Source organism: Misgurnus anguillicaudatus, chromosome 2 (assembly GCF_027580225.2).
Source record: "Misgurnus anguillicaudatus chromosome 2, ASM2758022v2, whole genome shotgun sequence".
In the NCBI taxonomy this organism is placed as follows: Eukaryota; Metazoa; Chordata; class Actinopteri; order Cypriniformes; family Cobitidae; genus Misgurnus; species Misgurnus anguillicaudatus.
The window spans coordinates 28037795-28061177 of record NC_073338.2 but is presented as its reverse complement, the minus strand read 5'-3'; the positions used below and the strand labels follow the sequence as shown (position 1 = coordinate 28061177).

The 23383-nt window shown below is 36.6% G+C and overlaps 1 long non-coding RNA gene across 2 annotated transcripts; it reads left to right on the top strand.

Moving 5' to 3' along the window:
* Positions 1-1956: 1956 nt before the first annotated feature.
* Positions 1957-22604, top strand: LOC129442322 (uncharacterized). Of its 2 annotated transcripts, none has more exons than XR_008643836.2 (3): positions 1957-2065; positions 2314-2493; positions 21698-22604. It is a non-coding gene; the product is annotated as an uncharacterized lncRNA (long non-coding RNA). The 2 variants fall into 2 exon arrangements; XR_008643837.2 differs by lacking the exon at positions 21698-22604 and adding an exon at positions 12456-14449.
* Positions 22605-23383: the final 779 nt, after the last annotated feature.

The window sequence follows — 23383 nt, the reverse complement described above, 5'->3', positions numbered from 1 at the left end:
AAAATGAAACTCAATATGTGTTTACTAGAAAGATTTGTGATTATACACCTGATCTGACTTTTATCAAGTGACTGAACCGAAACAAATCATAACAATAAATGAATAATGAGTAAATAAATATTAAAATTGAGGTTAGTAAGTAGAATGTGCTTTGGTGGGCAACTCACAGACTCTGTTCGGACAACCTGGTGTCCACGGCCACCATGTTGGATACCACTGCGGTATAAGATGCTACAAAATGGTCATAAGAGTCGTTCTTGGCTTTAACATTTCTGTTAACAAAAAGCTCTTTGTAGTTAGAAAGGTTCTTTATAATAGTAAAACTGTTCTCTTAAGAACCTTTGACAGAATAGTCCTTTGGGGAACCAAAATAGTTTTTTGTATGGAATTGCTGTGGAGCACCTTTTGTATCACCTTTATTTTTATGAGTGTATGATGGTGATTATCTCTCCTTTATTGATGTAATCAAGGATCATGAAGTTATCCTGTACTCCAGTTTGTACTTTCCCTCGGTCTCGGGCAGGACAATAAAAGGGCGTTTCTATTTGGCGATAATATAAGGATTTTGCCATTCCAACCAACATGCAAGCAAAGAACAACAGAAGTGCACCTCCTATGGAAGTTTATATTCATGCACACCCAATTTACCTTGGACATGAGTTGTTGCTGTTATCTGATAAAGAAGGAATGGGCCAAACCTTTTCCTGCACTGGCTCCTGAAGGCTGTGTAGCTCTGAAGAGAGATTTAACTCCAGTATCATAGAGATGCATGAGACCAACTCTCCCCTCACTCTACTTTCTGAAAAAGGTTGTTGAAACGAGCCAAAATAAATGGAACGGGTCAGCAGTATGACATTTTATCCATGCATTTTATGGATTTGTTTTACTTCCAGAGTAAGCTGCACTGTAAAAAAATTACATCAAATCAATGTATGTTTTTATGTTACTTTAACTTAACAAATTAAAGTTAGACAATTTTAACTTGTTTTAAAGTTATGTCAACTTATCACAAGTCAAATTTTAAAATAGTAGGTTGAATTCACTTGTATAACTTGCATAAGTTGTTTTAACTTCATGTTGCATGCAAAAATCAGTTTGTTCTTTTCTTGCTGTTGTGTTTTTTCTTGTATTTTGGCATAACGTTTGCTTTAACAACTTATAGCTTACATTAATTGTAATTTGCATTAAATAATAAACAATCCTGATAGGCCACAAGATGAATACACAATTGATTTTACTGGTTAGACAGTGAAACAAACAAAAGTAGGTTAATTTTTTTTCATTTATGCAAATTCATATGTTGGGAATCAGTTAGTTTAATATGAAAACTTATACTGATGCAAAAACCATAGCTTAACACCACCTCTATCAAAAATGAGATAATAATATTAACAGAATTATCTCAGGACAAATTATATGTTCATACTTTCGCTTTAAATCCACTTAATCACAGCCTCAAAACATTCAGAAATATCACTTTGTTGGCAGAATCCACTAAAGTCCTCAAAGTGCACTGAAGACGAAGGTGAAATGAATGTGGATCACATTCAGATCTGTGTGCTTAACATCATTTTTAAAAAATATATTTTGTTTAACAGAATAAAGAAACTCATCCAGGTTTAGAGCAACTTGAGGGTGAGTAACAGTTACATGATGACATAATTTTCAAGTTGGGCGAACTATCCCTTTAAAGTAAAATTACTGAACCCAGGAGCAGTTCTAGACGCTTTTTAGGGGGCTTCAGCCAGCCTGTCTGTCATCTTAGCCACCCTAAAATTAGTAAGCCTATCGACCTAGTAAAAATATTTTTCAGAAGTTTTTTCCCAAAAATACTTTATTCAAAAATAATAATGAAAATAATGCAGATTGCAGGACATTTCGATGAAAAAACAACCAAACAAGGAGTTCATGAACCGTTTAATTTCTTTTGCTGTTCTGCGCATGCGTGGTAGCCGCCCGCCAGTGAAGTGGACAGTAGTAAGAGATCGGGTGCTGGGCGTCACCCGGAGGCTGCAAACTCAAAATCATTGTTTCATAAAATATCCAGCGTAGACGCTCATGAAAGGTATTTTCGCTGATATTTTAATTTGTTTGCTAGCCTATATGAATACATTCATGTCTGCAAAATATAAGAAATGCCGTAATCATCGTTATCCCGCGATTATAATCAAGATTACTTGCCCATGCTGTGCAAACTAAAGCAAAAAAAAAAAAAACATGATTTAATAGCTGTTGTTGAATAACTGAGTACATTTGACTATGCTAGATTTGAGAGCTAAGTGGAAAATGAGTGCTCTTTGTGATATTTTATAGTTGACCTGAAAGGACCTGCACTCCAGGTGTGAGTAGAGCCGATGAATGACACCTCAGAGACAACAGTGATGATTAATGTATCCTGTACAACTTCTGCCACACAGCACAGATCTAAAAATCACTTTGGTCCCGCAGACACACATTTGGAATGAATGTGTAATTAGATTCTCCAGACAGCAGGTAAAAAACTTTCTTAGTCCACGACTTTAGCTTACAGTGAGTGATATTCCAGAGTTTAATGAGACTGGAGGAAAACCGATGAGCTGTCAGGTCAAACAGTAGTTATTATTAAAATTACTATACTTAGTATAAAATGGCCCTGTAGATAATGTACATAATTATGGTTATGTACCTCACTTAAGTATTTTAATTGGTATACAATACATTAATGTGTGATATAAAGGGGGTAAATCTATTAACATGTTATATTAACATAGTACTGTCAATGTAATGTACACACAAATGTAAAAAAACTCTCATTGTAAACATAATTTAAATCATTTATTGCCTGACCTATAGACATGCACACAAATGCAATTAAAGTGAACATTCAAATCTCCACATTGGCATCTGAGCCTCTTTGGGGAACTTCCAGGGGCATTCATTAACCAAACCGAAATGTCCCTATTCTGCAATAGCTATGTGACCATAGACCTGTGAACCCTTGCACTTGTGTCAGCACGTGTGTGCTCACATTTTCTCCACCAGCAGGTCCTTTGTCAGTGTTATCAATGGTAACACACAAAAGTGTCTTATTAAAAGAGAGGCAGTTCACAATGCTTGCAGCTGACGCTCACAGTGTTCTTTTGGGGCTGAAAGGTGTTTTTTAAATTTCTCATGTAAAACTAAAAACACACAGCCTGCGATGTCTGAACGTCTTTTGTGCACTTCATCTTGTACATTAACTTCACATGGGCAACAAGCCAATCGCATTAATGGGCTGGTGATAAGTATTAGTCAGTTTACTGAGTCAGTTATTTTATATAACGCATGACTGTGATGAGATAAATGTAGAAATTGCCCATAAACTGAGGTGGGAGAGCATTTGATTGGACAAAAATCTGTATAGTGCACTAATGAGTCATAACTAGTTTTGATTCAGACTGATCTCACAGAAAGTCATGTTATAGTAAAAAAAAATGTGTTTAACTTATTCGTGTCTATGGCACCAAATTCATCTTTTTTCATGCCTTGAGCACAAATGTCTTTTTCATGTCACTTGCATGAATTTCTATAAATAGTTTTTTGGGTCCATGGCACGACTTTCTTTTTGTGGCATTTTATTTATTGTTTTCTCATAGTTTTTTCTTATTTTCTTACCATTGTCGCTTGGGGTTGGGGTTATAATCACTTTCTGTTACATTTTTTGACATCCTAACCCCAACTTTAACCCCAAAAAGTTGTTTGAGATTAAAAGCGGAAGAAATACATGTAGAAACCAAAACATAAAAGTACTAAATCTAACCCCACAATGCAACACAAGTGACTAGCAACGACAGAGTAAAGCTGCATTCAGACTAGCAGTAGAAAAGCGACACAATCTCATTGATTTCAATGGAAGCTTGGCGACTTCCGGCTACAGGAGCGACAGTAGCCGTTGGGTTAGTTGAGAAATTGTTAACTTTATGCAAATTATGAACGACATTTAGGAGCGACTACCAATGAGAATGAAGCAGGGGAGTTCACGTCATCCGTCTCTCGTCAGTTACTGAGTGGACGTTACTCATTTGTTTATGACAACCCGATATAGAAATGCCTCTTTTGAAAGATCTCATTCATTTCAATGGATGTTTGCCAATTTACAGCGACACGAGTGACAGTGACTGGTGGTGACAGGAAGTGGGCGTATCCGGCTACGCGACAAAGACAGTTCAACTTTCTGCAAATGACGAGCGACTGTGGGAGCGATAACCAATGAGAGTGAAGCAGTGGAATTCACATCATCCGTCTTTAATTTATCCGTCTTTCGGGGAATGGTTTGTCAATATAATATTTGCCTTTATCCATTTGTGCTTTTCAGTAGAGAGAAAGGTCATGCCGTGACGTACCGGTTTTCTACTGGTCACATATTTCCACGTGATGCGAATTCGCAGGTCAGTGTTCACCAGACTTGAACTTTTGTACGCAGGGAACTGCGAAATATTGTCGCACAAGCTTGCGTTTCCGGTCTGGCGCATGTGTATGCATATAAATGGAAGTCAGTGGAACTAAAAGTCTTCGGTGACCACCCCTTTAAACATTTGTTTATAGTTGTAATTAGGACAACCAGAATTAGGAACGTCTTCCAACAACCCCACGAAAATTTGCATGCACAGTAAAATGTTTTTGTGTATATCTGCCTAAAGTTTCTTGTCAAACTCCAATCTCCAAACTAATGACTAACTTGACAGTTCTGAGTTTGTCTTTTATACCTTCGAGGCTGATTGTCTTTGTAATAAGCAGGGTTGCCAAGTCCAAAGTTTTCCGGCTGAATTGGGCTACTTTTAAGTTGTGCCACAGGTTGTTTTCTCCTGCGGGTGGAAAATATTTTTTGTAAAGATGAAGAGATTTTGTTGATAACTGCAATGATGAATTCATTTACGTGTTTATGATTACATTAATACAGCGCTTATAAAGAAGAAATTCTGTGTAATGCTTAAAAGTAACATATGTATACGAAAGTGGCATATTTTTAGTTTTGGTGTTTGAGCTATTGTGTCAGTTTAGGCTAGCTTTAATTGACCAGTGGGCTGGTTTAATAACGCAGAAATTGCAACCCTATGATGTGCATTAATCGAAAGTGTCTCATTCATTGGTGTATCATTACAAGCCTCATTCTCTGTAACTGAACATCAACCAGATGAATTCATGCATTAAGGTTAAAGTAGTGAATCTTTCACAGCAGCAGGTATGGTGTTCTGTGTAATAGTTGTCCCAGAGCAGGTGTGATGTCAAAAACATTTTATTTGATGCTGCTGATGATATATATGTTTTGGAGAACACAGCACCATACAGAAAGCCACATTAAAAACTCTAAACTGCAATACCTGCAGTCAAGAACTGGAAAACTGGAAAAGAGCCAAAGAGAAGAGATTTATGGTTTGGCTCTGAGGATGTGGGAACTGCTTTGTACGTGCCCTTGTCGTCTCTCAGGAAAGGTGCTGTGTCTGTCTAAAGGCGGACACTGTTCATCCATTAAATCCACACAATTTATGTTGACGTTAATTTGCATTCCTTGATTATTTATCTCTTGTGATTGTCTTATCCAACCGAAGAGTGATATCCGGGAAATAATTATTACCAGCTGTGTGCTGTGTTTCAAAGAAGTTTTCACACCTTGCATTCTCCAGCATTTCATCTTTTGTCTAAAAACGAAAAGACCTGATGCTGTAAAGTGTTTATGCAGAAATCGGCGGCACAGGAAAAGAGCTTAACCATTTCTGTCAGCTGTTGCAACTTCCTATTTTTTATGTGTCCTGTAGATTTTCCAGGGCTATGAGTTTTCCTACTCTTATGCTGGAGAAATATCTTGCATACACTCTTATTTTCCTCATGTTCCTCAAATTTTTTCCATACTTTACAGGGATGAAAGTTTTAGGCTTTAAGGGGGCGTGTACATCAAGGCATTTACGCTTGCGGCTGGCATATGTTTTCCAATGGAAGCGTTACGCTTTTCAAAAATGCCAGTAGCCATCGATTTTTCTGTATTCAGTGCTGAGAACCCAAAGTTGAAAAATGCTCAACTTTGGGTGAAACGCTCAGCTCGTCAATGTCAATTTTTACTCAGCTGTCCAATCACAGTGGAGAAGGGGGCGGGACAAATTCCAAAACAACCAACCGGATCATTGTTTAACAACTGATAAACAAAACAAAAGTATCATAGCAACCAAAGCGCTTAGCTGACAAAATGCTGGTAAGCGTCCACAGTTGACGTCTGCCTGGCGTTTTTAACTATGGGTTAACGCTTTGGTGAAAAAGGCTATAATATTTAATGGTCGAAAATTTTACTTTTATTAATGAAAGGTAATATTAGAACATTATGCTGTTCTGTTGGATATTTTTACAAATTTGATTGTTTGAGCTTAATTTGACAAATTAAACACAAAGGGCAGTTTTTCGGACAGTTCTTAAAGGAATAGTCTACTCATTTTCAATATTAAACTATGTTATTACCTTAACTAAGAAGAGTTGATACATCCATCTATCATGTGTGTGCGTGCACGTAAGCGATGGAGCGTGCTGCGACACTTCGATAGCATTTAACTTAGCCCCATTCATTCAATGGTACCAATCAGAGATAAAGTTAGAAGTGACCAAACACATCAACGTTTTTCTTATTTAAGACGAGTAGTTATACGAGCAAGTTTGGTGGTACAAAATAAAACGTAGCGCTTTTCTAAGCGGATTTAAAAGAGGAACTATATTTTATGGCGTAATAGCACTTTTGGGAGTACTTCGACTCGCCGCAGTAACAACCTCCCTCTCCCATTATGAGAGGAAGAAGGGGAGCGGACTTTTCAGGCGAGTCGAAGTACTCCCAAAAGTGCTATTACGCCATAAAATATAGTTCCTCTTTTAAATCCGCTTAGAAAAGCGCTATGTTTTATTTTGTACCACCAAACTTGCTCGTATAACTACTCGCCTTAAATAGGAAAAACGTTGATGTGTTTGGTCACTTCTAACTTTATCTCTAAATGGTACCATTGAATGAATGGGGCTAAGCTAAATGCTATCTAATCGTCGCAGCGCTCTCCAGCGCTTACGTGCACGCACACAGATGATAGAGGGATGTATCAACAATTCTTAGTTAAGGCAACAACATAGTTCAATATTTAAAATTAGTAGACTATTCCTTTAAGTCTAGTCCAAAACTAAAAATCAATGTTTGATCTGTCTTCATTGAAAACAGCACTGCAATATCTTAAAATATCTCAGTACCATTACTTTGTTTTAAGATGCAGACCAGTAATGATTTTGTAAGGTGTGTTTGTAAAATCTACTCAAATGTTCTAATATAACTAGGCCTTGTCTTGGCTTAATCTAAACCCTGTCTGGGAAACCGCCCCAATATGTCTAGTCTGAAGAACCAGACACAACTTTTGCCAAGGAATCTGGAAATGACTAAAATGAAAAGCAACTTCATGATCGCTAACCCCTAGCTGAAATATTATTTTGCAATATGAAAATGTATAATCTAGTCAAAATTAAATTGGTAAATTGAGGCACAGATGTGGCAGTGTGAGCAGGAGCTAATTAAGTAAATAAGATTCTGTGTCATGTGCATTCTGTTTTCAGAAGATGTTCTTACACTGACATTAGGAGCTTCTCACCCTGTTGCAAAAGCAGTGATACTGCATTTTTACTCCATTTAGGAGAGAGAGAGAGAGAGAGAGAGAGAGAGAGAGAGAGAGAAGAGAGAGGGGGAAATTATTTAATATTTCTTCTTATTTATTTATTTGATTAATTGATAAGACATATAAGCTTGGCAATAGCTACAAACATTTTGTTTCAAACTACCAAGCCCCTTCCATCATTCCACCATCTCAGTGGTTGGCAAACTGGAGGGTGGGTGCCCAAGGGGACCCAGTTTTATGACATTTTATAAAAATACATTTATTTATCATATATTCTGTGAAATTAAACCTCAGAAAAATAAGGTTAAGCAACAACACTACATTGTATTATTAAATATGTTTTGTTTAATTCAAATTCCAAGTTTGAGGGTGTATGTCATGAATTTTTCTTTGGGGGGCACACACTAAAAAGTTTGAAAACCACTGATCTTGGTTACCTACCTTATGAAGTTTGGCTTTGAGTAACCCGCCTGTAGCCAAAATACCCTTGAATTTGGTTACATGTTGTTTTTACCAAACTAACTTGCAAGGGGGTGGTTTCCCAGACAGGGATTAGTTTAAGTCAGGACTAGGCTTTAGTTTAATTAGGAAAAATAACTAGTTTTAACAAACATGCCTTACTTAAAACATTACTTGTGTGTATTTTCAGACAAAACAAAGGGTGCTGATGCATGTTAAGATATGTCAGTGCAAGTTGTTTTCAGTTTGGACAGCTCTTAAAAAAAGAAGTATACTTTAGTGTATTAGAAATATAATTGAAGTACATGAAGTATAAAACAAGTGTGCTTCTACTTGTTATGCTTTATTTAAAGAGTATTTAATATGTACTTTTTAAAAGTATACTTTTAGTGTATGCACAAAATGTACTTTAACACAGTTTGTGCTGCAATGCCTTTTTTATTGTATTTCCATTAAAATGGCGATACAATGCAATTGTACTGTAAGTGTGCTTAATTGCTCATGAATCTTGATTTTCAGTAGTGTATTTTAGTGCACTTGAAGTTTAAAGTTGTTCCAATTTAGTATACTATTTACACTTGAAGTGTAGTCAAAAAGATGTTAAGTTGAAGTTAATATAATTGAATACACTTAACTATATTTGGATTTGACGAAAATAGTGCAAAATGTAGAAAATATACTTAGTACACCTTTAGTATATTTTTAATAGAATTATTTTTCACCTTTATATATATATATATTACTTTGTAGAAATTACAGTATTACTGGTTGTTATTATTATTATTATTATATTATTATTGCCAGTAATTTATGTTATTTACTGGTAATAGTTTGTTCAAAGATAAATGAACATTAAACATTAGAAAGTCTTTGTCTTTACAGAATAAAATTATAAAAAACAGCCTCATGCGAAGCATTTTGGGAAAAAATCAGGAAAAAAACAGAAAATGATTGATGAGGATTTCTGATTCCCAGAATGCTTTGCATGAGGCTGTTTTTTTATAATTTTATTGTGTAAAGACAAAGACAAATGTGTATATATATATTACTGGCAAACTGCTGCATAACCACAGTAAAAAATATTTATTTTCTGCTTATGCCTATATTTTTTACTATTCTTTATAATTTATTAGTTTTTGGACACTTGACTCGATTATTCCTTTTAACCACAAGATGGCATTAAAAAAGTCCTCACCTTATCTGATGTATCACCCTTCAGCACTAAGAATCTGTCTCTGTCTTCACATTCCACAATGCTCATCATTGTCAAATAAGTATGTAAATGTCAGGCATCATGCACTATTCCAATGTTTTGTTTCCTCCATCTTTAATAAGCCTAGAACAATATGATAAAAAGGGAACATAACAAAATTGTTACAGATTGGCTATTATAGAGCAATCATATGAGAAATTGTGTCTGCATGTGGAACGCTGGAAAGATTTGGGCTGGGAATGATTTTTCTCACCGCAGAAAGAATAGTGAAGACTTTTCAAGAGTGGATGATGTGCATACTTTAGACTTGACTAAAACCACATGTCTGAGACTTGATCAAACTGAAATGTTCTCACATCTGCTGCTTGGACAAAGCCTGTGAAAATGAATTAGTATCTAGTTGAATTTCAGTTAATGTAATAGATGTAAAACAGCAACGCCTGTGAGAAAGTCAATCACTGCACGATTGCAAAATTAAACATTCTTTAACATGACGCGCGTTTTAAAGTTTACGGCCAAGCTGTGGCTTTTCAAATGAAATATGTTAAACATTGCCTCATCCTGGCCAGGAATGGCTAAATTGAAATCAATTTAGATTCTATGTTTAGCCGTAACTCAAAAAACCCATCGCAGTTGATCCTGCTCTGCCCCCATCATGACGAAGTCAACACCAGGGAGCAGGTGTTTGTGCCCCAGAGGTCACCTTGATCTAGAGGTAGGAGGCAGATGGACGTCAACACCCCGCCACATGAAATAGCCTACTGATTGAAGAAGCCACCTCTGATGCCTCTGTGACTCATATAGGGCCATAGGAGCCCCGGAAGATCAAGGGGAATATAAACAAAGCATTAAACATAGAGTTTTTCTCGGGTGATTTAGTTGTATTGTGTGTTGCCCTCGTAGTTTACCCGTTATAGCCGCGAGCATTTCTGTGATTGTAATCAAACCGAACGTTATCACATCAAAGCATCTAAAACGATCATCACATGGGATTCACATTGGCCCGTCGTTTCGCTGATGCAGCCTATTGCTATAAAACCACTACGGAAATGAGCGTGTTTATGACATGTAGATTGTTTAGTGCATGTGGCCTGCACATTTTTCCAGAACGTCTGCGTTCACTGTTTCCGGACATAGTATGCGCACTTCTTCCGAGGTCAGACGGTTGCTATGATGAGTAGCGGCGGGCCGCTTCTCCCTTACAGCTTCCCAGACTCCAGAGGGAGCAGCGTAGATTAATACACACTTAGGGTGAAGATCTCCTCGCCTCTTTCCCTGTCAGCTGTGGTCAATGCTGCTTTGCTAAGGCATGTTCAATACAGAGGTAATGAAAAGTTTATGGAAAACAGGTGGACATTTAATTCGTTCCGCTGCGTTTGTGCCGCGTCTCAGCTGTGTTTCATTGTGTGAGTCGAAACGTCCAAGAAATCTGAAAACATGAGCTCCTAGTAAAGATTTTTTCAATGATTTACGTCAGTCATGGTGTCGGTCTCCCTTGCTCCTAATTTAACACAGCCTTGTTGTTTATTTGTGTACAAGTCACGAAAAGAGTGGGCTGAATAGATTGTTACTTTTGGCCACATGAATGACTCGAGCTTTGACCATGTTGAATCTGGCATAATGATTTGTGTACAACTGAATGTCTTGACAGCTGGCCTTTGAATCATTTTTTAAAAGGAGCCCTATGACATTAGGATAACATAAATACCTATTTCAAGTACCTTGTGTTTGACAAACTATCCTCCTGAGTTAACGCTGAACTCTTTCAATGATAAAATATGCTCTTTTATTCCAGCTTAATATGCAAAAACAGACATGGAAAGGTAACTAGTAATCCACTCGTGGGTTGATTTCCCAGAAAAGTGTAAACATTGGCTCAGACAATATCATACATTTGAGGTGGAGACTTTTCTGGAAAAGGCAAAAAGTTTCACAAACCTGAATGAAAGGAGTAAATATATATATATATATATATATAAAAGTCAGTAGAAGTTGGTGACTTCTTTTTACGAGGGCGCTCAATGCGAAGTTCGTCACAACATGTGTGTAGCCCGTCATGTGTGTGGTTCGTAATTTCAAAATATGTGTTCGACGCGTCAAGTGAACCTTTGTGCATCACGTGTTTTGTCAAAATAAGTGCCTGCTGCAGACGCGTCTAAAGGGTTTATGATTAAAGAGACGCTCGCGTTTGCCAGATACTCGCATAATCTCATGCGTAATCACAGTTTACTGTTAAGGTCTTAACAGTGTCTTGCGTGTATTTTGTGAACGTGAGAGTCTCTTTTATCATAAACGGTTTTGACGCGTGTGCAGCAGGCACTTATTTTGACAACACACTGATATATATATAAAAATGTAATATATATATATATATATATATATATATATATATATATATATATATATATATATATATATATATATATATATATATATATATAATATTACATTTATATTATATATGTATATATATATGTATATGTATATATATATGTATATATATATATATATATATATATATATGTATATATGTATATATATATATATATATGTATATATATATATATATGTATATGTATATATATGTATATGTATATATATATATGTATATATATATATGTATATATATATATATATATATATATATATATATATATATATATATATATATATATATATATATATATATATATATATATATATATATATATATATATATATGTATTATATATATATATATCAGTGTGTTCGAGGTGTCATGTGTGTTGCTCGTGTTTTTAAAATATGTGTTTATATATATTATATTTTTTATATTTTAGAAATATACACTGTAATGTTCAATGAATTTAACTATCCACTTCTGATTTAAGAAAGAAAAATCTGTAGATGAATGAAAACTACACTGTAAAAAAGTGAAAGTTTGATTAACTTCAATAGTAACCCCTTAAAAAACTTACATTTTCTTGCTTTAAGTGAAAAAGTTGAAAATTTTTAGGTGTTAGCAATTTCAGTATTCTTTAAAGTTTCTTCACCTAAAGTGAGAAAATGTAAGTTTAAAAAACATATTTTTTTAAGTGTTACCAATTTAAGTAGTTCCAACTTTCACTTTTTACAGTGTGTATTTTCTTTGATGTCAGATTTCAGATTGGTACGTCATTGGATGCTGCTTGTGACATCACGGTGCTGAGCAGAGTAACGCCACCTACCACATGCTAGCATATAGCTGTGCGGAGAGGAAACAAAGTTGTGAAAGCGTCTACGCAGACGGAATCCCCTCTTACATCACTTCCTCTATTCCATCCTCTCTTTCCCTCAGATGAACACTTATTGACAGAAAGAGATGTGTGGGTTGTTCAGTTAGTGAATGTCTGCCTATGTGGGTGCTTGCGTAAGTGTTTTATACCGTTTTGCGTCCGCAAAGCCGAGCACGTCCGCACACGTGTGCAAGTCTATGGCTATATGTAATGGATGAAACATTCCTTGACCACACTATGTGGGCACCATCATCATCATTATCATCATCATCCCTGAGATATGGAATGCAGGACGGCAGGGTGTAGGTACACACAGTGTGAGGGCCACTAATATGAGAATGACACCTCTCTGCCCACACATGGCCTGTTCCTCACCAATCAGAGTCACTCACAGAGGCATGCAGGGTGGGCGGCCGTATCACGCAGGCTAAGTAATGAAGGTGTTGATGGAGAACACCAGCGTTTTCACACGTCACACCGAGCAGATTGGTCATGTGGTGAAAATAAAATGACCTGTGTCATCAGTACACATATACAGGAATAGATCACATGCGATGCATCGCTCTGTGTAGCTTTAATTAATCCACGTGCTTGCTGAAAACAGATAAAGTCTGTTGCTGTGATTAAAGATGCTATTTCTTTAATGGCTGCATCCGGTCCCAGCACACGCGCACATGCACACGCATTCAAGCACATGGCCAATTACCAGGTCTCTTATTAGCTTTACATTAATGATCCCCAGAGGCTTCACTTGTGTGAAAGAGCGCAGCCCCACCAACCCACACATTGCTCACACACATGGGCATTTTAATTGGCAGCCAAATCCGACCATAGTAATGCTCTTACATGTCTGACTCATCCCGACAGCACTGCATGCGCAACACAATACTATTAACTTTCAAGTCCATTTTTTGTGCTGATTGTTAGATATGATCTCTAATGTGAGAAACAATATGACTCAGGCTAAAATGTATTATCCATCGTTAAATGATTTAAGTAGGTAACTATTGGACGAATGGGTTATTTAAAAAAAAATTGGAAAATGGGAATTGTTTAATAAAGAGTACTTGAAGAGTTCAGATGCAAAACCCACTAAGTGCATCTGGCATGATTTTTTGTTAATTAGCATTTTTTATCAGACTCTTAATGGATTTGCCTAAAAACCTGTATTTTTTATCATTAACCTTAAAGGTGCAGTGTGTAATTTTTAGAAGGATCTATTGATAGAAATGCAAAGTAATATACAAAACTATATTATCAGTGGTGTATAAAGACCTTACATAATGAACCGTTATGTGTTTATTAACTTAGAACGAGACCTTTTTATCTACATACACAGAGGGTCCCCTTACATGGAAGTCGCCATTTGTGCCGCCATTTTTCTACAGAAGCCCTTAACGGACAATTTTTTTTACCAAGTTGTCTCCGACGATAACATGTTTGTCCAGTGGCGGCTACCCTAGCTTCTCTATGTGTTTCAATAGCGAGGGGTGAGCAGTGGACTAAGCCGTTGGTTGCAATTCGCAACCTCACCACTAGATGGCGCTAAAATTTACACACTGCACCTTTAAAGGGACACTCCGCTTTAAAAAAAAAAATGCTTATTTTCCAGCTCCCCTAGAGTTAAACAATTGATTTTATTGTTTTGGAATCCATTCAGCTGATCTCTGGGGCTGGCGGTACTACTTTTAGCATATAGAACAATCCATTGAATTTGATTAGACCATTAGCATCGTGCTCAAAAATGACCAAAGAGTTTCGATATTTTTCCTATTTAAAACTTGACTCTTCTGTAGATACATCGTGTACTAATACCGATAGAAAATTAAAAGTTGTGATTTTCTAGGCCAATATGACAAGGAACTATACTCTTATTCTGGCGTAATAATCAAGGACATTGCTGCCATACCATGGGTGCAGCAGGCGCAATGATATTACGCAGCAGCCGAAAATAGTCCCCTTGGTAACTTTCAGTAGCTGGGGACTATTTTTGGGCGCTGCGTAATATCATTGTGGCTGCTGCACCCGTGGTATGGCAGCAATGTCCTTCATTAATATGGCGGAATGAATGAATTAATAGTTCCTAGCCATATCTGCCTAGAAAATCTCAATGTTGAAAATTTCAATGTGCTAACACAATGCTATACCAGAAATGTTTATTTTGGAAATTCTAAGCTCTGTCTTTGATGCAAACATCTCAATTTACTCTCTTTTTATTGTCATTGATGTCTATAACCACTAAAAAGGAAATAGTTAAGAGATGTTCTTTGTGCTTTTTCTTTCCTATGGGAAAGTATTTGAGAACACATCAAGAACACATTTCCAAAGTTATGATCAAGAACCCATGTGGTGTTTTCGACCTCACCGGAGAACACGTTTGGTGGATCAAAGGGGTGGATTCATTTACCCATTTCCTTTTGTGCATCTGCAAGACAAGCATTTGTACCTTCCCTGCCAGAAAGTACAGGATAGAGGATGTCTAAAGGGAATAAAATAGTTAGTTTTTTGCTGAGGGGGTATTCAGATTAAACCACAGCTGACTCATACACCAACCACAACATACAAACTGCTGCCGAGGAACATTTGATTTTTACACCTGGACATACAGTATGACCTCGGTGCATGTACAGATCACACCCTGCCAGCTGTGTCACTGACCGCAACCGCAAACCCACCTGGACGCTCACTGTGAGTGCATACACACGTGTATTTCTGATAGTCATCTAGAGCGCTCCAGGCAAATACTAAAGGATGATGGTGTAAATATTCTGGTGTGTTTTTTGTGATATCACACACAAACAAGATTCAGCAGTTCAGAGAGAGCCTGAGAAAGGTGCATGTGTTATCACAGTCACACGGCGGATGTGAACATCTAATGTGTTATGTTCAGATGGTTCAAGATGTCAAAACTTTTTTTACTTAATGCTCTTTCCTCTTTTTCCTGGTTCACTCATTGCTTCATGCAATCAATGAAAAGAAATACTTTATAATCCTTCATCAAAATTTGGCTCATAAGCTAAATTTGAGATCAAAGTTTAATATCAATCATTAATTTCACATTGATTAAAATTTTTGACATGGCCTGCTTACGCAGTTAATATTAAAGCTATCAAGGTTATATTTTCACTGAATGTTTTTTACGTTATCTATGATGATTTTATGTAAAAAAAAAAAAACAGTAAAGGGCCGTTCACATTATAACGATAACTATAATGTTAACTATAACGATAAATATATTAGCGTCCACATTATAGTGATAACTTTATGCTAATTTGCTCACGCGCGGGGCACTCGCGCAAAAACTTGCCTTTGATGACGTTCGCTTTTATTGAATATTTCTTGTAATAAAATATCTGAGGTAATTTTATCTTATAGACCTCTGCATTGAGCTTTTCCATTGTCATTTCAAGTGCGTGTGCATTTGAAGTTCAAAAAGATTTGATTGGCTGTCAATGGTTCATCGTTCATCAGTTGGGGAAAAAAATGCTTAGAAAGTGATCCCAACGGTATCGTTCGTTGTATCTTTATCGTTATAGTTATGGTGTGAACTCCGCTTTTGTTTTTAACATAAAATATATTTTTTATAGTTATAGTTATCGTTATAATGTGAACGGCCCTTAAAGGTGCAGTGTGTAAATTTGAGCAGCATCTAGTGGTGAGGTTGCAAATTGCAACCAATGGCTCAGTCCACTGCTCACCTAGAAAAGCTACGGTAGCTGGCACCAGATAAACATGTCTTCGTCGGAGACAACGTAGTAAAAATAGTTTTTCCGTTAAGGGCTTCTGTAGAAACATGGCGGCACAAAATGGTGACTTCCATGTAAGGGGACCCTCTGTGTATGTAGATAAAAACGTCTCATTCTAAAGTAATAAACACATAACGGTTCATTACGAATGGTCATTACACCCCTAATAATATAGTTTTGTACACTGTAAAAAATCCAACTTTAAAATGTTCATTCAACGATTTCTTTGTTGAAGGGCGTCAATTGATTATTTTGTGTTCACTGAATGAAAAGAGCATAATCATTCAGCTAACAAATATTATTTTGTTGACTGGACTTAGATGTATAAGTTTTTGTCCAATTCGTTCACCCAACTTGCCAAACTGAGTAATCCGAACAAGCAATTTAAAAAAAAACAATGGTCGGAATGGTTCCCAACATGCATTGCGACATGTTCACTTCTTTGGTTAATATTTACTAAAAAAGATGACTGTTTTATTGTTTGCTTGATTTATTTATGTTGTTATGTTGTTAATGTTAGTTATATGTTGTATTTAGAGTAATTTTTAAAGAATTATGTTTGTTCATTGTTACCATGATTGAGAAGTGTGTGTTCAGTGTAGAGGGCAGCACAATGAGTTCGCATCATTGTTGCCTCACAGCAAAAAGGTCTCTGGTTTAAGTGAGACAAAGACTTTGTTTATGAGACCTTTCAGTGTACACTCCCAGAGTCCAAAACATGTAGATTAGTTAAATTTGGATATACTAAATTAATCTTTACTCAACTTAGCCACTAGTTGAGTAAACATAGAAATTTGCTTGTTACCTAATCAGTTAAAGTTGGTTCAACTTTTTGGTGTAAGTTGACATTACTCAGTAAATTGAGTTAGGTGAACTACATCATCCAAGAGTTAAGTAAACTCAAAAAAGTTGTGCAGCAAGTTGCCTTGAAAATTTAAGTTAAGTCAACTTTTTTATTTTTTACAGTGTATATTGTTTTGCATTTCTGTCAAGAGATCCTTCTAAAAATTACACACTGCACCTTTAAATCACACAAAAAAATTACTTTGGACTTGGTTTTCACAGACTGGGTCACAAATGTCTAATTTGTTCACTTTTTTGTTCCACGATGTTTTTTCAGTGACATCACTAAAACATTTAACTTTTTAAAACCCCTCCGACCATTTGGCCTGATTCTGGATTTTTTAGGATCTAATGAATTAAATATTTTTATCACATTTAAAATATTTTTTTACCTCACACATACTAAAATGTGTTAATTATGTAAATTACAATACACAAAATCAAATCAATGCTTTACACCTGGCATTAAGTAACTTTTCGCTGTGTGGATTTCTAAACAGTTAATGTGACTATTCCAGTCTGAATACAGATGTCTCTTCACCGCAGCTTTTTTTGGATTAATTGCACATCAAGGCACTGAAACGAAATAAATGAAAAGCACCTGTTTTACTTAGAATTCTGGTCAAGCAAATACCAACAATGAAGTTGCCAGGCTCGTTTCTGAGTAAGTTGCTCCTGGACAGCACTGATGACTATCCAAAATCAATAAACCAAAGCGGAGGAGGGAGATGTGTGGTCCAGTCTGAAGGACCTGAGAGTGACTGGCAGAGGACATATGGCTCAGACCCCCTGTAGCTGGGCCATAGCGCTCTCTGATGTGGCTGATTACACATCAACATCCAGAACAAAGAGAGCAAAACAGAGAACACACCATGTGGTCAGGCATGCGTGACAGCCCATAATTATCAAAGGTTGGAGAGGGATGTTGGATTGTTTATCGCTGCATGGTCATTGAAAGTGGGGAAAACATCCCATATTTCCATATCTGTGAGTGAAGCCTTGTTTAGCCGTGGCGGGACGATGGCATACAACATTTGCCCTGGGCACATAATGCTATCAGTTGTAGAGGAGAAGCTTCCTGTATCCCGGGAAACTCTTGAGTTCCTGGATGCGCCACATCTGAAGAGCGTGCCCACAAAGCTTTTTCCTATTAACACAGTTTTTGTTTCCTAAATGCAAAAGAGGTAAATAAAGTGATAATGACAACTCGTCCTGGTATCTTGAGGGGAGGACAAAAACGTCTTGCTTATTCCACTCCGTTGTTGTCGCATATTTGTAGTTGTTTGAATCCAAGTTTTGCGTTAATGTCCAGCTGGCACGGACCTGAGGGATACATTTCAGGAAAATTTCAGGAAAATCGTCAAATGTAATGAAACATGAAACTTGCAATTCTTTCTTAAGATGTCCTCAGTGGGTTTATTTTCCTTATTCTCCGTGTTACATGAAAAACTTATTTGTGGCACTTTGTAATGCTCAAGGAAAACACATGTCTGGCAGGCGTTCAGGGTTGCTGGTCTGAATATTCATCAGCAGGAGCGTTTAATCTATTATGCAGTTAATCTACGGATATTTATCATCAGGACAACTTTTGTGTCACAGTGGAAACCATGAAACTCTTGTTTTGTGGCATTGGATTTATAGCTAATTCTAACCTGTGTACAACCTCTCACCCTAAATAACAACCCTAAACCAGATCTGTTCATATCTACACATAAACATCACTTAGGGGTGGTTTCCCGGACAGGGATTAACTGAAACCAGGACTACGCCTTAGTTTAATTGTAATATAACTAGTTTTTTTTAACAATAACACAACACAGTGGTACCGGTATTTCATAGTCACACATACAGCTACATCACCTTACAATCTTTAAATATACATATATTCATACACTCTTTGAATATACACACATTATGTTCATACATAGGCATACAGAATGCAAAAATAATATAATAAAAATAAATAATAAAAATAAAACAGGGCATATCAAAGTAACTAACAGGGTCATTTTATAGACCAAAATTAAATGAATAAAAGGGAATATCAGTCACTGAACAGCTTCCAGAAAGTTTAATATACTGTAACTAGTTTTAACAAACATGCCTTAAAGGGGCCATGGCATAAAAATGAGACTTTTTCCATGTTTAAGTGCTATAATTGTGTCCCCAGTGCTCCTATCAACCTACAAAATGTGAAAAAGATCAACCCAGTAACTTCTCTACAAGCACATAAAAAATAGGTCGTTGAAATTTGTCCCTCTTTATGATGTCATAAAGAGCTCTTATTAGAATTATACCGCCCCCTTAGGGCTCAGTCACACCAAAAGCGTGTATGGCAGTTGCAGGCGCCTTTTTTGAATGATAATCTATGGGCAGGGCGCGTTAGAGAGCTGTTTCTGCGCGCCGAGCGCCTTGCGGTTGTCTGCCGCCTGCCGCGCCCGCGTTTTGGAAGGAGCACTGAGAGCGGAGAAGCGCCTGACGTCATTTGCGTCTTCCATTGTCCAATCGAATGAGGGGAGAGGCGGGCCTTACGTTGTGGTGAGGGAAGTTTACAGTTGCTTTGAAGAACCGGACTCCACTCGCACTCTCTCCTGCGTGTTTGTGCACCTCTCTCCCTCAAACAAGGTCAGAGCAAGCGCCCTCTTTTTAAAGTTTCTGCTAATATGACAGTTAACAGCAAAAGAGCGCTCACGCTTCAATATTTGATTGACAAGACAGCTGACTCGGTGGTTGCTTAGCAATATGAAAAGCCGCGCCGCACTGCTCTTTTTTAAAAAAAGCAGTGCGTCGCGCCTTGCGTTTGCAAGCGTTTAAAGCGCTTTTGGTGTGACTGCGCCCTTAAACTGCACTATCCAATCACAGCACTGCCATTTAGTGTAGAGAAAAAGAGAGAGAAAAAATTATTCACAGCACAATTGAGTTTCAATACTAACAAACCACCATCATTGTGATCAGTGTTTGCACTTCATCAGGTCATTTGCATTTTAAAGGACACACCCAAAAACGGCACATTTTTGCACAGACCAACAAAGTGTCAATTTTAACATGTTATAATAAATTATCTGTATGGTATTTTGATCTAAAACTTCACATATGTGCTCTGGGGACACCAAAGAATTATTTGACATCTTAAAAAAATTATTGTGCCATGGCCCCTTTAATAAAAACATTACTTGTGTAAATCTTAAGGCAAAACAAAAGGCACTGATGTATTTTAAGATATGTTAGTTATAAAATAAGTTGTTTTCAGTTTGGACAGCTTTTACATTTATTTTAGTTTAGGATTAATCTAATCCCTGTCCGGGAAACCGCCCCTTATAGTTTAAATTATTACTATAGATGCAAAACTGAATGTGTTCAGCAAGCCCTTTAAAATTATTTATACCACGGACCTACATGCTGTATTCTGATTGGCTGAGAAATGTTCCATGGGTGTTGATTATTTTTCAATAACCGCACGCCTAACCTTTGAAATGTCTTAAAAATAGGCACCAGAGCAATATTTTTGGTAACCGTGATATAAGTGGAATAATTGACTCCGGTCCTTTGAATTATTTGAAAATAACGTGCACGTCGTGCAGCATTACCACCTTGGGTGTGCATTATTTTCTTATAATTCAATGGCCCGTCGTCAATTATTCCTTAAATATAAACTGTATGTAATCCAGTCAAAACCCAGCTAAAGTCACTTTTTGTGTTTTCTACATAAAGTAATATCATTAAAAAACATTCTGTGAAAATATAACCTTGACATATTTATTATATATTCAGTAAGGCCATAGATTGAAATTAAAGTGAAATCATTGATTGAAAGTAAACTTTGATGCTCCTGATCTCTTTTTTAGATCATTAGACTAAATTTCACAGACAGGGTCACAAATAATCAAAACCGATCAAACCTGCAGTGTTTTATAGTGATTATTAAACCTACCTAAGTGGTAGAGATTCTTAAACTGAGTTGACATTAAAGATTGAAATGTACTTGATGAAATGGTTAAGAGCAGACCCCCTCAAATTATTCCTGGAATCATGGAAGTCATGACGGGTCAGCCTAGAAGGCAAATTCTAATAATAGTGATTCAGTTAAGAACACATTAGATTACATTTTGAACAAATTGTCTGTGGTTAACATTCTAGTTTAAAACACAAGTTGCTGTAAAAATAATTTTCTCTCAGACAGATTTACAAAAGTCAATCCTTTGTCTACATGAACATCTTTGTGATTATTTACAGCATATCAAACAAAGCTGCCCTTTCAATGATTCACAGCCATGTTTAAGAAATGATATGCTGTGCCAACCACATGATAATAATCCAGTCAATAATAGATTCAGATCACAGAGGCTATTTTCTTATGGGACAAATTTACTGCAGCCGCTCCGGAGCACATGTACTGTATAAGCGAGAGACACAGGCAGATACAGTAATAAGCTCAGCAGAAAGTGTGGGAGATGAGATAGGTGTAGGGGAGCTGTAGGGTAACCTTTTGAGGCAGATCTAATGAAGTTATTATTTTCCTTCTCTCTATGTATGAAGTGGGCAGAACCAGAGAGCGAGAGAGAAGCCCGGCTCTAAGTAGGTTGCATTTGAGGGTGGACATGTGAGAGTTAGGTCGCTACCGCAGGGACGGAGAGGACGAGAAGAAGCATGGCGCTGCCTCGTGACAGATGTGTCATCATCGCTGCGCCTTCTGCAACCATTGACAGACCTTTATTTTCGATGTTAAATAAGTGCGGATATCCTGTTATTACTAAACTATAACAACAGTCTCCAGACATTTGGATGTGAAAGTATGCTGCAATATTAACTTACTGTAGGTTTAATGTTTGAGATACAGTACAGGCCTTTAATGAAGTGTTGTGGTGTAGGTTTCATCTGTACAGCATGCTTGACCCATACTTAATATGAATGTAACCTCTGCATTTAACCCATTGTAGTGAACACATACACACACTGCAAGTCGTGAACACACACCCCCAGAGCACAGTTTGTTGTTATTTTCAGGGCATTTAACTTGCCAATATATTAAAAAACAGTGGTGATCATTTAGTTAAAAGCTTTTGTATTACTAATAACAATATAAACATAAAGCTGAAAAACATACATACCTTGAAATTTATGGTTACTGTAAAATACAATTTTTGTCTTACCGCCTACCCCTACTTTAGATCAAAATAACTTCTTCCAAATGCATAAATGTAAATTTGACATTTTACATGCTGGAACATGTCAAAGGCCTAGATTTTGTGTGTAATATCTCAAAATATGAATCACATAAATGTTAATTTTTGCCTGTAATCAGAATGAGCTTCATTGCCAAATGTGCTCTTGAATTAATGAACAAAAATATTGTTTAAACAGATGGCTTAATATTGTAATGTGCAATCTGATATTTATTTATGTGCTTTAATATAATGCAAATATTTAAGAAACCTCTTGCTGATTAAAGTTATTGATTTCATTTATACGCCGTATTGTCATGCAACCCTGTATCACGAAATTATGTACCTATAGTCATGTAAATTTGTGAGTCTTAAGCGTGACACTGACACTCGCCTTTTTGCGTGAACATGTCCAGCCCAGTCTCCTGAAGATGCGTATAAATAGCACGAAGTGTAAAAATCTTGCAATACATACGCCAAATTCCACTTTGGCGTGCATATGATACGCCAGTCCTTGCCATTACTTAAACGGTGCATCTTTTTTTGTCGTTTTATTTATTGGTTTCTCAATTTTTGTGCTTTTTTTACTATTTTCGCTTGGGTTTAGGGTTAGAACAACTTTTTGTTATATAAAAATGACATCCTAACCCAAACCCCAACTCCAAGCGCCCATGGCTTAAATATGGACAAAAACATGGAGAAACCTGTATATTAAATAACCTCATTAAACAAATCTAAAATCTAATCCTAAACCCAAACGAAAATGGTTTAAAAAAACAGAAAAAAATTGAGAAACCAATAAATAAAACAACAAAAAAAGTTGCACCATTTAAGTGAATGGGAAGGACTGGCGTATCATATGCACGCCAAAGTGGAATTTGACGTATGTATTGCACGATTTTTACACTTCGTGCTATTTATACGCATCCGCAGGAGACTGGGTAGACATGTCACGCATTTCTGTTTACCTATTTGTTACTCCACTGTTTCGTCCTATTTTCAAACCATTGACGCTTTGGTTTAGGGTTAGATTTGGTGTTTGCGTTAGGATGTCACTTTA